The 16,191-nt window shown below is 31.7% G+C and overlaps 1 protein-coding gene across 1 annotated transcript in view; it reads left to right on the top strand.

The window, feature by feature from the left end:
- The first annotated feature begins 1,237 nt into the window (after positions 1-1,237).
- The window catches only part of LOC148284074 (protein rolling stone-like), a 34,112-nt gene continuing 19,158 nt past the window's right edge, over positions 1,238-16,191 (top strand). The window contains exon 1 of the mRNA XM_088242724.1: positions 1,238-1,877. The gene's annotated coding sequence lies outside the window, so the exon portion shown is untranslated. The remainder of the gene's footprint in view (positions 1,878-16,191) is intronic.

The following is a 16,191-nucleotide window of genomic DNA, read 5'->3' on the forward strand; positions in this document are numbered from 1 at the left end:
TTGTTTACTATAAATATGTAAGTATGTAGAACTGTTGATTTCCCAAATAAAATAAAATAAATTAATTAATTAATAGTGAAAATCTTATGTTTTCTCTATGAAACATAGAATATGCATTAATTTTTTTTCCTAAACATGATTAATTACAGGTTATCGGCGAAGATACTTGCATTTTCGTACATTAATATCGATCTTACTTTATAGACCGTTGACGATAACTCGGTTTTTATTTTTTATTATCTATTTACAATTTTAAAAAACCCGTTAGGGTTACATTAGAAATTTAATATTCTCTAATCATTTTATGTCTCGTCTAGTCTAATTAGTTCAGTAATCATGTGCTTTTTCAGATTGATTTTATTTGTCTCCAGTAAAAGTTTTCAAGTAGTAAGGTAGGTCGTTGTAGTGTTTAAGTCCATTATGTTAACTTCCGATTGTAGTAAGGAAATATCACATGCTACGAATAATGATAAAAATATATGAAGTAAATTTAGAATAATTAATGTTATTACGAAATCAACTTGGATAATGTGGAGAAATGTTTTCATACGTGAAAAAGACATTTAATAAAAATACGCTGCTAGAAAAACGCAACGTGTTTTGGCATTGGCAATTGTGACGCCGAGATTCGTGATAATTAAAAAAAAATAAAAAAATGTCCTGGAACAAATAAACATGAATCGTGACGTATTAGGGGCGTGGCCAATGGAATGACCGTTTTCGCGGGAATTCAAAATTACAAATTTGAAAATATTTTAAAATTACAAAATTGAAAAATGCTTTTTTTTAACTGGACAGTGTTTCATAGACCTTAACTACTTTAAAAATATTTTTTAAAACCGGGATATTCCCTTTTCCCCCTAAATATTTATAATATCGTCGTTTCGCCGACAACATCTGTTAAGAAACATTGTTTTTTTTAAGAAGTTTAATAAACCAATGTACCTTTTAATGAGGGATTTTCTTTACGTGTTTTTTTTATTTTATTTGATAGCATTGACATATTAATACACATATACTCGAACATGCCCTGAGACACATTTTCGTACGTAAATTTCGATTTGATTTAATAGGTAGTCGAAGAAATCTCCGTTAGCTTTCCATTTTAATCTTGGCCCAGGCCTGTTGTAACAAAATTACACGGGTATTATTTTATTTTTTTGTGTCGGGCAAACACACCAACCAGTACATCAAAAGAACGACTAATCTCCACTCGATTTACTTTTCGCTATATTTTACCTGATGGCAGCCAGTAATTACAAGTCACATACTAAAAATCAATACACCCTAATTCTGCCGTGTCGTGTGATTCGTACGCCGAGTCATTCAAAGACGGAATAACAGAAAGTGCACATTAGGTAGTCGGGTAATAATTGGGGTGGAATGTATTATGTATCTACATCTACACATCTACAGCATAAAATATCGTACGATGTTTTCTACTTGGGCTACAATATAGTGAGGCTCGGGACCGTTTGATGGTCGGCAATAATAAATTAGCGAGTTATTCGCGGTAGGTAACTCAGTTTCAACTATTCAGAATTCAGTTACTCGCCGGAAACCGAGGCGTGCGGTCGCTGCTCGTGAGCCCGAAGACGAGTTAGTCGGCGACGGCCGCAGTCACCACCTGTGCAAATTACATCGCGAAGTCAAACATCGAAATCGATACATTTGCTCCTCTGGCGAATAAGTTAATCGCATTTTAGCAACATTCCCACACAACAAAAAACTGAATTAAAATTCAGCGATAAACAGTGTTCAATAAATTGAGATTTTTAAGTCATTAATAAATGATCATTGCATATTTATTCAAAAGTGAAATCAATTAAATCTACGATTCACCTGTGTTTGCTTAGCTTTGACCACATTTTTAAACAGTAAGTGTAATTTATTTTATTAGCACAAGATGAAACTAAACAAATACATTGATGACCTTGTAACCTGTATTTTTGCAAATGCATTTTTGACCAATAATTTATCTGTGTCCGAGTTTGTTAGTGAAAATCAAAGTGGAAGTACATTGTTATTTAATAAAATTCAAACTTAAATCCACAGACTTGGAATAACCAGTGACTGGTTTCATTGGTTGAATATATGTGCGTTTAAACTCATAATAACATTATGTTTAATATTGCATGTACTTTACCCATAACACTTGGTAAAAAGGTACTTCAGACAAAACATTTATTTTTTATTTACACTTTATAAACATAAACAATTCATATACATATACGGGCGGGTATATTGCCTTAAGGCAATTTCTTCCTACATACCCAAACCGTTTAGTTAATTAGTAAATAGAAAATTACAAGTAGGTACATGAACATATTGAATCTTACAATTTTATACAAAATTGCTCTAAATTTGATTGTCTCTGCTGTAGTGAATACAACAGGCTACCGGCGTCCTATATAACGTCAAAAATTGATATATTTATTAAAAAAATACTACTTGAGAAGGTACGTAGAAGGTGAATTTTAGTTTTAAGTTTTTCTTTTTCCCTGGATATTTCTTTCTTACTATATGCAAATGTTTAATATTAATTTTTGTTATGATTTGTTTTAATTTCTTTGTATTATATACGCGTACTTAACTTGCTATCTTATTTCAGTTTTATGTACATATTATTACTTGTTACTGTATTACTAAATTATTACCATACCTTTATGTAAATATTTTTTCTGTCCCAAAATGAGTTTGTTGTAACTCCTGGGAGTACAAAAAAAATGTTTAAAAAATTGTATGATTTCATAAAAAAAAAATATATATATAAAAAAATATTATAAATACTAAATAAAAAAATAACACCAAACTATGAAGAGAGGAGAGAGGATGGGAAGGAAAGAAAATGGATAAAGGAACAACTTAAATATTTAGATCTTGACATAAATGTAAATAAAGAAGGGGGCGTATTAGTGGGCAGATTATTCCACAATAGAGCAGCTACTGCTGTGAAAGTAGTAAGTACAATTAAATTTCGTTTTTATTATATGATTTTTAATTCTGTCTTTACTGTTTATGCACATTGAATTTTAAATAATTATTATATAATAAATAATTATAATAAAGATACTTAAGATAAGCGATGGGCGTTTTGGTTATTAAAAAGCAGTAGCTGTAGCAGTTAACGTTTAGAAAATTAAACTGTTCTATGAAACTGTTTCTTAATAACTAAAATGGTAAAATCACTAAAATGTTTTTCCCAACGCTGGCTGATGCAGCAAACTTCCGTCATCATCACCAAAGTACTTTCGAAACGACCCAAATTTTTACCGGACACGGAGCTATGAGAAGTTATCTATATAGGTTTAAATTAAGGAATGATGACTATTGTCCATGCGATGATATTTCTTCACAGAGTATAGAACATCTGTTATTTCAGTGCCCATTTTTCAGTTTGCAACGCCATAATCTTGAAGCAGAATGCAGGAAAGATGGAATATCCTTAACAGATATCCACACTGTAGTAAAAAGTAGTTATCATGCGCCATTGTTCTTGAACTTTGCAACAATGGTGATTGGACTCATAAAGGTAATAAACCAAAATCAGTGATCGAACATCCCATTTCCAAGACAAACAAAAACTTTTTTTTTCCGAGTACCTTAGCCTTGTACATGACACGTAAGGCTACTAAATACAGGGGTCCAAATATATATAAAAAAAATAAAAAAAAAAATAACAGTTTAAAGCAGCGTGGAAAAAATATCGGGTACAAGCAACTGTTGGAACCGTTATTTATCTTCAATTTTATCAAAAAAACAAAATTAGCATAATAAAAGAGAGACGAAGAACATTTTAGAGAAGGGTATGTAGGAATCTAGGCATCCACGGGGCTTATGACATGTCATTGCAAGAGGTCTCGGGTTCGATTCCCGACATGATTGACATGAATTATTTATTTTAAAAGGTTTTTTACACTAGAATATTTCATTGTCCCTAAACTGGCACCTGAGGTGTAAGACTGATCATATACCTTCATGTTACAAGAATGATTAAGATACGCTGCGATTGGTGTACCAATACAGTGCCCTATGCACCATAAGGTGCGGTAAGGGAATGGTGGTGGACATTTATAAGTATTATAGTTTAGCTTGTTTGTTTTGTCTTGATAATGAGGAACTTCAGCCCTACGGGAAATAGCATACAAAAATGTTTTCTTGCGCGCGGTAAAAAATAGAGAATTAAATTGTACGGCAAAGTTTCTTGAAAATGTACGAATAAAATAACAATAACGCACTTATTTGAATGACGTCACTGGTTCATATAACCCAATTAATCATATGAGACCTGTGAAGGATATCTGGTTTGCTTATCGCAAACGAACCAATCGGAAGGACTGACAGAGAAGAACCTATGACGTCACACGCGGAGTTATTTTAGAAATACAAAAATTATAAATAAATACGTATTTTTTTTAAATAGCTTAGTTTAATAGCCTATTTACAATTTGACAACCACATTCCACACACCGCATCTGAAGACATAAGTCTCCTTGGCGGTGCCCACATACACGGAAAATTTGCTCGTTGTCAAACGAGAAAAGCTGCCCGAAAGAGATCTCTGTAATCTGGTGGCCTTAGCATATTTGTGCTGAAAGAAAGTAATCCAGAAGTCCATAATATATTCTTCATTGGATTGAGAAAAGAGGGAAGTGAATTCTTCACTGACTGGGTTTAAATTGATCGGACATGATCAATTGGCCGAAATGATTAGAAAACTTTTTAAAAGCCTTGAAATTCTTTTTGGAAGCCACCAGATCTGTAAATAATAATCTATTAACAAATAAAAATATATAAAAAATATGCTGAACTTCCTCTTTCATTTACTATCATGTTGTGCACGACACCGTCGTCATAATATTATTTACTGAGTTAAAATAATGTTTTTTTTTATTTATGTCTCTTAATTCCGATTAAAAACATATATAGCATATGATAAATTGCGCACAAATAATTACAACATTATAAAACGAATTTGTTTGCAGTATTTTCAGTTACTTAATGAACATAATAATTAAACGATGCCAAATATTGTAATTTGTAAAATGTTAATATTTTGAGTGATGACATTTAATATTAGTGTTGCCATGCATGCGGTAAAGTTGTGGCAATGTTTAAATAAATACTTATCCCCGATCGATAAATTTAAGTTGATGTTCCATTGGAAACGCTAAAACGATATTGATTGAGCTCCTGGTGCTCAATCCCAAATGTTTGTCTAGTCGATTAAAAGTTAACCATCACTTAATCCATAATATTTTTTATCGCGTCGGTAATTGCCTACAAGTGCGGCCATTGTGATTGAGCTGCTGGGCCCGTATGACAATGGGAAGTTAACATTTATCTTCAATTTCAAAAACAAGGAAGAAGGTATTATAGAGGAACTGCATACCTTCCATAGGTACAGAATGTTACTGACAAAATATCCAAAGTGCTGAAGAAACATAATATTGGAACAACGTTTGAAACTGTGGGAAAAAAAAAGAACCATTTATTTTTTTATAAATTTTTATTTATACGGGAGTTGTATTTTTTTTACCTTGCTTATAATATACAAGTTTTTATTCCAAACAAATGTTTTTTCTGCAGTTAAATTACTTTCAATTAAAGCTAAGATTTTGGGATCAGGAAGGATATTCTAGAGTAGGCCAATCGGGAATTTCTCAGCATTTGCTCTTGTGGAGAGGAAACTACTTAAAACTTTTCAGGAGAAGCTATTCTACTAGATGAGTGTTCGGCATTTTGTTCCCTACTTTGGGTTATTTTACCAATTGCCTGCATAATTTTGACCATGTATAATACTACCTCTCTTGTGAGTTCTTTATTACCTATCACCGATGGGATGTCGCGTAGGTCTTCACTCAGGCTTCTGCATCACGTCTCCAGCTGTTGTCTCTGAAAGCTAAAAAAGAGGCAATGCAGCATTGGGTGACGGACAAGAACCCAAATTGAACATTGAACCCAAAAGAAAAGAGTCCCCTGGAAACGGAAACTGCTTATAAACTAAGTTGCCAAGTATGTGATAACGTGTACATAGGACTGGGCTTACAGCAAAGAAAAGGATTGACGAACACAAAAGAGCGTATAAACTTGGGCACCCTGACAAATCTGCAATAGCGGAACACTTTATAGACACCGGACATTTTTTCGACTTCGAACTGAAAATTTTATATAAACCCAGTGATTACAGTGCACGAATAATAAAAGAGGCCATTGAAATACACAGACACCCAAATAATATAAACAAAGACGACGGGATTACATTAAATTCAACATAGTTCGCAGCACTACATACTACAAAAACCTATCGAAATATGCCTACTGCCGACTGCGACGCGGTACAAATTGATAGTACTTACACACATATTTTTTTTCTACAAAACGTTTACCCTGAAGATGGCAATGATAACCCAAAAAAGAAATAGATTGATTCATAAATGTGTTCAATTTCAGATTACCGACGAATAAACTGTAATTTTTCATACACATTTTCATATATTAATCTATGACGTGGGTCTAAAAGGGTCGATGTTGGGTTTCATTTTTTTATGCCAACATTTTATGAAGGGTTGATGTCAATTAACAAATACATGTATTTAGAAAAATTGTATACACATTCATATGTGGTAGTGTTTTTATTGAAAATAGTTTCAAACACCCCAAACAGTGTATCATAACGTCGCAAGAAATCTATAAAAATTACTCTACCGTAAAGTTGTGATTTACGATTAGCCTTTTTAGACCCAAGCCACAGCAAACAGACAGCCGAAGATAAATATGTTAACTTCCGATTGTAATTGCCCCCCTGAAGACTTGCAATAATAATATCGTCGTTATGCAGAAGTCTAAATGAGGATTTACACGATGTGCATGTAGTGATTAGTCATAGGGACTTGTCAAGAGAGGTAACATTATACATGACAGATATAGTGAAGGCAATAAAAGGTATCAATGATAGCAGGACACCAAATGCCGAACACTATTTAAGTGGATCAGAAGATCTGTTGACGAATTACAACGGTCCGCCTTCTCCTGACGAGTTTTCTGTGGTTTCCTCGTCACTAGAGCAAATGCGGAGAAGCTCTTGAAACAGGTCACAGCCGAAACATCTCACCGATCCTTACATAAAATAACTAAATAAAGTTTTTCATTGAAGTACATTAAAAAAATAATAATAATAAGTAAACAAATAAATAACTATCGCTTTGAAGTAAATATAAACCTTGTACATTACAAGCAAGGTAAAAGAATAATGCAACTAACATATAAAAAATATATCGTCGTTAAATACCTGTTAAGGAACATTGTTTTATTTAAATAAATTAATAAAACAATGCACCTTTTGATGACCGTTTTTTTATTGGTAACAAAAAGGAAAAATGCACCTTTTTTTCAATATTTAAGTATTGTACGCAAACATTCGGCATCGACTTTTTAAAAATTTACTTAGAAAATTTTCGCCTTTAAAAAAAATAAAAAAATACGCTTACTGTATTTTGCAGGGGTTTTATTTTTATTATTTCAAGACAGTATGATGCTTATTTATCCCATAAATATAATTTAGTTGTTTTTCAAATATTTATAACTCAATTTTGACAAAAAACGAGATACGACTTTTTGAAAAATGGACGACCAATAATAGGTAAAATTAGTAATAAAAATTAATAAAACACAATTATTGTGTCATCTTTTCGAGAAATTGAAAATGTTTTTTATCGGGCCTTGGATAAATATCCATTTTTTCCAAAAATTTTCACAACACAGTTGTGTGTTGTAAAAAAGCCAATATAATAAATTAATGTACATTGTATTTCATTGCTGTAATATTTAAATAGATTTTTTAGTTTTCTTTTGCTGATTTTCAATTTCTATTAATAACACGCCATAAGTCATTGTATCAAAACAAGTAGGCATATAATTTACATAGTTTTTATTCTATTTAAATAAATACAGAGATATATAATTTATGAACTAGTAGGTAATACTCAATACTGCGAGAATTATTTACTACGAATCAATGTTTCTTTTAGAAAAGATTTAAAAAATTTATCATTTTATTGTGCTATGAAAACTTTGTAAATAATTAGTAAGTACTTGTGTACCCATATGTAAAACATATTTCAATAAAATTAATCTTTTATAGTACTTTGATGACGTATTGATTAAAAAAGGTTATTTTCTTATATATAGAGAATATTAATAAACAACATCCATTTTTTATTTCGTATTTAATATTGGGTACTTCTATAAAAAATATTTTAAAATATCATTTAGCATCATTCCCCTTTTCACACCAAATCCTGCACGAGGCATAAAGCTAAGTTTTGACGTGAGCATGACATTTAATCCTAAACCAAAAATGCCTGATTTAATTTTAATTTTAAAATGTACCGACTAGCTAGGAAAGTCCTGTGTTTAGGAAAGACCTTCTTTTTAGATGTATTTTTTTTAAACTTTATTAAATGATGCTTAAAAAATCCAAATAATAATAATAATATCAAAACATTTAAAATAAATATCAATAATAAAAATTGCAGCATAAACATAAATTAGAAAATTACCATTAATAATTAAAAAATGACTAATGAAACATAAATATAAATGAGAAAACTTACAGGTAATAATGAAATTGAATCATAAATACAAATTAGAAAATATACCATGATTAATCAGAAAATGAAACATTTATGCTAATTAGAAAAAATACCGATAATACTAAAAATTAAAGCATAAATATAAATTAGAAAATATTCCATTAAAATTTAAAAAATTAAACATAAATATGAATTAGAAAGTATACAGATAATAATAACAATATAAGCACAAATATAAATTAGAAAATATATCATTTATACCAGAAAATTAAAACAAATATAAATAACAAAACATAAAAAGTAAAAATAATATGTAAATAAAAATAATAAGGAGATATTTGACAGTTAAAAGCAAGATATATTTTAGTTATAAAAATCATTTACGGGATATGAAAAGGTCTACTCGTTATCCACTTGCTCACCATTTTCTTATAAACATTACAACTGACGGACGCTTTTATGCCAGGGTCTAACATGTTAAAACCCCTGGGCCCCAATACTGCAAAATGCCTCTAAAAAAGGCAGTTCTACTTTGAGGTACCCTAAAGTTTATGCTCACTGCATATCTTGTTTTAATATTCTGTTGTGTTCTATGTTTAACTGAACTTTTCGTGTCGTGAAAGTGTGTAAAAACCGTTCGGATAAAAGTAAAAAAGGTGTGTAACTTTTCTATGGTATATAGATACCTAGGTACTTGTTTATGATTGAATTCTTAAACTTGAAATAATTGATTTTCAAATATAGAATTCTTTTTGCAAATTTTAAACTTCTTTCTACCAACAGAAGGGCACTTTAAAATTAAAATTACCATTTGATAAGAATATGATTACTAAAAATCCAGTAAAAATAAATCAATGGGTAGAAATTATAAGGAATTTAAGGCAAGAATCTGATTGGGTATACATACAATCTCTGATATCATTATTAATCTATAATCATACACAGTGAATCCACTTATTAAAATACAATATAAAGTTAAATGAATGTTTTTATTTGCATGAAAAAATTCCAAACCCCAAAATTGAGTAAATGCTCGACTGCAATGTTATCTTAGTTGATAATCATTTCAATTTCATCTTTATTTTTATATTCTATAGCCAAGGAACCTGTTGAATTCAAATATATTTGTTTTTTGTCCCAGGAGTGATGTTCAATGGCTAAGATTAATGTTTAAGAGTTACTCACCAATCAGATGGGTTCCTTGATTTTAAGATTCACGGACTTTCATTCCGTCCGACCGCTTCTTGCTCGGAGAAAACCATAGAACAAAAACAAAAACTGTACGCCGCGATTCATTGGGCGAAACGGCCAGAGTGACCTGTGCTAAAATATGTGACGACGTACCTACTCGATTATTTATTTATTCTTTACAACTCTTAGTTTCCATCAGTAGTAGATCAGTTATCGTCGTTACTCTCGCGCCTCATGACTTAATTCCATATTTTATAACATGCGATATGGTTGCGAATGTTGGCACCTTCCCAAAGCTCAGAACGCGAAAATTCCAAGTTTTGAGAGTAAGTGCTTGACGAAAATATTGGTATAAGGCTGTTCAATGTTATAACTAACATAACTTACATTGAAGTCCGAGAACGGACGCAGCCTCCTATAACGAGCGTCTTGAGGATGCGGCGGTGGACCTGGCTTAGACACGTGCTGCGCATGCCTCAGGAGAACCTAAACCCACGTTGCCCCTTCTTTAACTTTGCAGGCTCACGCCGTCCTGGAAGACCGTCGATGACGATCTTTCGACTTTGTTCGGCAAAACTAAGGGGCGCTGGATTGACGTGGGGGAGGCGAGAGTGCTGGCTGGCGATAGGGTCTCCTGGAGGCTGGTGATGTCCACATGCTCCACTTAGAAGCGGATGTGGAAAAGAAGTATAGATGAGGTCTTTAGTCTGTCGAGGACACACATAACAACATTGTCTTCTACTACTACTACTACCATCACGCCATTTCCCCGTTGGGGTAGGCAGAGAGAATGAACCGCCACACTGGCATACAATCCTAGCCTCTTCCACATTCATACATGCCCTTCGGTTCTGTCTGCTTTTGACATGACCAGACTTAAGATTTTGGTTTATCTGATCATGCCACGTCTTCCTTGGTCGTCCTTGTCTAACGTTGCCGTTCATTTTTGCCATGTAAACTTGTTTTACCATTCTCTCGTCGTCCATTCGTTCTACGTGACCAAACCATCTCAGAGACCCTTTCTTAATCTTATCAATTATACTTGTCTCAGATTTACACTCTCGCCCGATTTCATCATTCGTAACCCTGTCATACATTGATTTCCCACACATTCGTCTAAGAGATCGCATTTCAACCGCGTTCACTCGGCTTTTCACCATGTTTCACTTCCATACATAAGTGTTGGGACTAAAACTCCGTTGTGCACTGCCAGTTTAGCTTCGATTGACATATTTTTATTAGGAATTACTGTGCTCAGTGCTCCGTTCATTTTGTTGCCCGCATTCACTCTTCTTTCAACATCTTTTTCTACTCTTCCATATCTTGAAAACATGCTTCCCAGATATACATATATATATAAAAGAATTGTGTAGTTTTTTATGGGTGAGTGTTTTTTTGAATTTATAAGAGAAACTTAGTAATAATTAAAAGATTTTACATATCTAATAATTGTGAAAAGTGCATACATTGGAAAGACCAAACAACACAATACATTTTTATTGAAATCATAAATATGTCAAATTCGCCGCATAAAATTGTTTGACCCAACTTAAGTCAAGTGATTAAATGGCATAGGTCAGGACATTTACTCTCGGATATTCAATCAAACATACGAGTACACAATGTTCATTACGTTTGTAACTTAGTTACTCAAAGCGTACATATACAGATACCGAGTAATTATCATTGTACGAGGTATTATCTACAGGATTCAATTAATACCTCATTTTATCTCTATTCTGCCAAGTCCAAGTTCAGGTTCAAACTAATCAATAAATAAATAAAATGGCACCAGCTGCGGCTTTAGGGGTCCGATCATGAATGAACTGAACGTTTGCGATTGTCATTTATTTACAGTTATATTAATAGATGGCGAATAATTATTAGGTGTGGTGTTTTGTAATTATCAATGTATCTTTAATTGAATAATAAATTAAGAGGAAGCGCTGTTTTTTTCACACAAACGTAGTCCAGTATTTTCTTTATGAATAGGGAAATATCACACACTGCGAGTACGAAATCCGGTCAAAATGTTATAATTATTTATTTAAACGCTTTGCAGGCTTTTACATGTTTAACATATATTTATATATAAAGAACAGACATTTATTTTACACAAAAGTAGCAAAAAACTGAACACGAAGTAATAAGAAAAAGAAAATATAAATATTTAAAAAAATAATCTTACATTTAGTACCTACATACATCCATATATTCCAGTAGAGAGAACAGAAGTTCATTTTTTCCCATCGGTTATATTAAAAGAATCTTAAAATTAGAAGAATGTAGAAAAATAATAATTAAGAATATTAAATGTATTAAGAAAAATTGAATGTATTTTCTAAATCAATATGGATGTTATGGAGATATGTTTTTATATATAACATTTTTTTAAATGTATTTTTTAAGAAGGTAAACATGAACAAAAAATATAAAAGGAAAAATAATGAAACCCACTAAACCGAAAAATCGGCTTGTCAGCAAGTTTTTTAATTATCCTTTACAAAGAAAAAAGTATTAAGAAATAATAAAAATTTAAAAAGTAATATAAAGATTACTAAGAACTAAAAGCATACGTATTTTCCACAAAAAATATATTTACAAAAATTTAAATAGTTGACTGTTAGCATCAAATAATAAGCAATATAAAGCCTTGTCACATATTAGCCAGTGAATTTTTTTTTTCTTAAAAGTGTTGTCAACATTAAAATATACAGATGTTCACTCCGTCACATCCGAAACCACGATCATCAGTATGAGCAAGAAGACATATTGGCACATTTAATTATTTTTTTGGAACAAATTTTTTTTTTTTTTTTAATATCAAAAAAATCTAATGGTTGCTTACTTCTGCAGGGGAGATACGAGGGGGGTAGGGGGGAGTCTGATACACCGAGAACTGAGCTCCCCTTATTTCTTCCCTGCAGAAGTAAGCAACCATTTGTTTTATCAAATATTTTATTTAAAAAAAAAATATTTGTTCTAAATATTTTTTTTAAATATGCTTATATGTCTTCTTGTCCGTATTTCGTTTCGAACATCCTGTATATATAAATATGTCACCAGAAAAACGCGACATGTTTGGCATCAATAATTGTGTCGTCAAGATTCGTGACGATATACTAAAAAAAAATGAACGGTTACAAACAAAGTTCAAAATGAATACGAATCGTGACGTATTAGGGGCGTGGCTAATACAATGATCGTTTTCGCGGAAATCCAAAATTATCAATTAAAAAATATTTTTTATGATGTTGATAAGTAGTAAAAAAATTTTTTTTTTACTCAACAGTATTTCAAAGAACCATATTACTTTAAAATTGTAAAAAAAGTTATATTACCCTATTATGGCACACGAAGTAATTTAAAAAATGCTATACTTAAGATAACAAAGCACTAATAATACGATTGGTATACCAATGCAGTGCCCTATGCACCATTAGGTGCGGAAATGGAATGATGATGATAATAATACGATACGATACGATAAAAAAAATAAAAACTTGACTTAGCTTGAAAGATTATTAGTAAATAACAGCATATTTAAACCACACACGGCCGTCCGCCTGGCCACGCCCCCCTCGCTTCTCCCATGCAGAAGTAAATAACCATTCGTTTTTTAAATATTCTATTTAAAAAATATTTCTTTGTTTTTTTTTTTAATACGCTGATATGTCTTCTTGCCCATACTGATCATCTTGGTTTCGAATGTGACAGGGTTTAAAGAACACCCTATATAACTTTAAAACATAAAATATAAAATAAACATATGTATAAGTACAAAAACGCAACATGTTTGACGTTGACAGTTGTGACGTCAAGATTCGTGACGATGTTCTATAAAAAAATTAACGGTTTGAAACAAAGTTGAAAATGAACATGAATCGTGACGTATTAGGGGTGTGGCTAATGCAATTACCGTTTTTTGCGGTAATTAAAAATTACAAATTAAAAAAAAATAATTATGCTACTAATAAGCAGAATTTATTTTTCCGGCTTCGTGGTATAATGGTCAGCGCGTTTGCCTACCAAGCGAGAGGTCTCGGGTTCGATTATCGACATGGTTGGTATGAAATATTTATTTAAAAGGGATTTTTTAAACTCAAAATATTTCAGTCCCTGGACTGGTATCTGAACGTGAGACTGATTATCTTACCTTCATATAACAAAAATGATCAAGATACGCTGTGATTGGTGTACCAATGCAGTGTCCTACGCACCATTCGGTGTCGAAAAAAGATGATGATTATTTCATATGCCCTTATTACTTTAAAAACGTTTTTAAAAAATATTGAATTTTCCCTTTTTGATTACTATTTCCTAATAATGAGCTATTTACCATTTGATGAAAGTGGCCCCCAAAATTGTTTTGTTTTTTTTTTGTAAATTATCGCAGTAAACACATTTTTTAAGGAACTGGAAACAAATCAATAATTTTACAAAAACCGGATTTAATACATCCACTTTTCTATCTTATAATAATTTAGGTGAGAGGCTCGGCTAGACTGGGGAGGTGCGCTTTTTTATCTACCGGTTCACGTAACACTGTTAATGTCAATAACCTTGGTTAGAACTGCTATCTTTTTTTGGCAGAATACAGGTAGGTACCTATTCGCAAACGCGGCAAATATTTCGCAAATAGAAATTAGTATCAATCGTAGTCGAAACTAGTTGGTACAGTTTGCAAGTTTACGAAGAAATTAAATGCTACAGGAAATTGAATAAAAAAATGCTTTCTTGAGCGCGGTAAAAATCAGAGCATTTAATTAATAACCATACAGGTTTCCTAGTATGTGGGCTACTTGACGTATCTACAATTATTGAATATACTATTGACGTAGACAAATCTATATGTAAAAGTTTATTTTTAAGCCAATCATCAGGCTTAAGTAAGCCCTAATAGATTGGCATTAATGAGTAATACTTAATCTAAACATTCTTAAAATCTACTTAAATTAACAAAGTGTATAATTAACAATAGGTACGTATATAGCATAATCTAGGCGGAAATGGCAAGTATGACATCGCGAGTCAGGAGAGACAACACCGCTTGCTTCTTAAATGCCTGCCCTTGCTGTAGGAACACATCGACAGTACCGTTTTGTGAGATTTTGTTCACTGTTCTGAGGATCCTTGACAGAGGGGAATAGAATCCGATGTAAGTTTTATAATTTCCCACAGTAAAGACAGGATTGGTACGCATGTTACGGCGAGGTACATTAATGTTTATCTGAGCAAGGATATCATTGGGCATCTATGTAGATTTTAATTTGTACAAGAATATCAAACCAGCCAAAATCCTTCTGAATTTTAAGCTAAAGATGTGAAAGTACTCTAGACGATCATAATAGTTGATTATAAAAGTATTAGATCCGATTCTAAATATTAACGATTTTAAAAATTTACGTTGCACCAATTCGATCCGCGTTTTATGAATATTTTAATTAGTAGATCAAATATATTAATCTTCACTCAAAATTACACATTTTTCCCGTTCATTAATATAGTACACGCCTACAATTAAACAATTATGTAGTAACACCAAAAACTAGGACAGCATTCTTTCAGAGGTGTTAAATATTCTTGGGCCCTAAACGGTATGACAGCATCAATCCGGAATCGAAAAGCTTAGGTATAACAGCTTTTAATTATTTTTTTTAAAAATAGTTACTATATGTTGGTAGGCAGCATTGTCGTCAAATTGTATTTGCCATAAATGTGTACAGTGGAATATCAGAATGAATTTAAAAACAATATGTATGTCTGTATCTTATTTTTAAATTAAGTTGATTTACCTATGTCGGCTGGAACGAGAAGGAAATTATTTTTATCTATTGCTATATTTTATCTTTAAATTAAACACATCTAATATATACAGCGCTGCTGAGAATAAATCTATATGACTTGTTTAGCAGTGCCGATGTACTAAATATATAGTACATAAATATTATTGTTTGGCTTTATAAATATCTTAACATTGTACTTTTTAAAATTGTCTTTTTGATAAATGTTTAACCTAAAATTCAACTTAGATTGTAAGTATAAGATTGTAGAAGTATATTTTTTTCTAAAAGTGTATTTTAAATAAATAAAATAAAATGTTCGGCGAAGTTACTCATAAATGTATGAAAAAAATAATAAAAATGAACTGATTTGAATGACGTCACGAGTTCTTGTGAATCAACCAATGATAGAGTGCTGTGATAGATTTACAGTTTACGGAAAGCCAATTCACCTATCAGCAGAACTCACAGTAGAGAACTTTTGACGTCACAGGCGGAGTAATTTCAAAATAGTTTAGAATTACTTCTTTTTTTTGTTTTTAACTTTTCTTAGAGTAATTTGTTATTATTTTTTATATTGTTTTTTCAATTAACTTAGGTGGTGTGCTCAGCGCGTTTGTCTA

The sequence above is a fragment of the Micrasema longulum genome, unplaced genomic scaffold (assembly GCF_059751315.1).
Source record: "Micrasema longulum isolate JH-2025_06_02 unplaced genomic scaffold, ASM5975131v1 h1tg000161l, whole genome shotgun sequence".
Lineage (NCBI taxonomy): Eukaryota > Metazoa > Arthropoda > Insecta > Trichoptera > Brachycentridae > Micrasema > Micrasema longulum.